Here is a 327-nt window from a genome sequence, read left to right on the forward strand (position 1 = left end):
ACAACTCTTTATTACCTTTGTTACAACATTCAGTGTTATGGAAAAGAACCATCATGACAGAAATTCACACATTTATAAACTGTAAGAAGTAAAAAGCTACAATTTGAGACCAGAAACGCATCACGTAACTGTAAGAGTAAATAATAATGATGATAATAATAATAATAACTATGCACCCGTTTGTAAGGAAGCTTGTAAATTAACTAAATTCTCTATGCTGTCACGTCACGTTGACAAAAGAATGAACGATTAGAAAGACTCGAGAAATAAACTAATCAATTATCTTTCCGGCTCAGACTGCATTTGTTAAGTTTATGGGGCTGTCAC

This window comes from Sinocyclocheilus grahami, unplaced genomic scaffold, assembly GCF_001515645.1.
Source record: "Sinocyclocheilus grahami isolate Dianchi unplaced genomic scaffold, SAMN03320097.WGS_v1.1 scaffold645.1, whole genome shotgun sequence".
Taxonomy (NCBI): domain Eukaryota; kingdom Metazoa; phylum Chordata; class Actinopteri; order Cypriniformes; family Cyprinidae; genus Sinocyclocheilus; species Sinocyclocheilus grahami.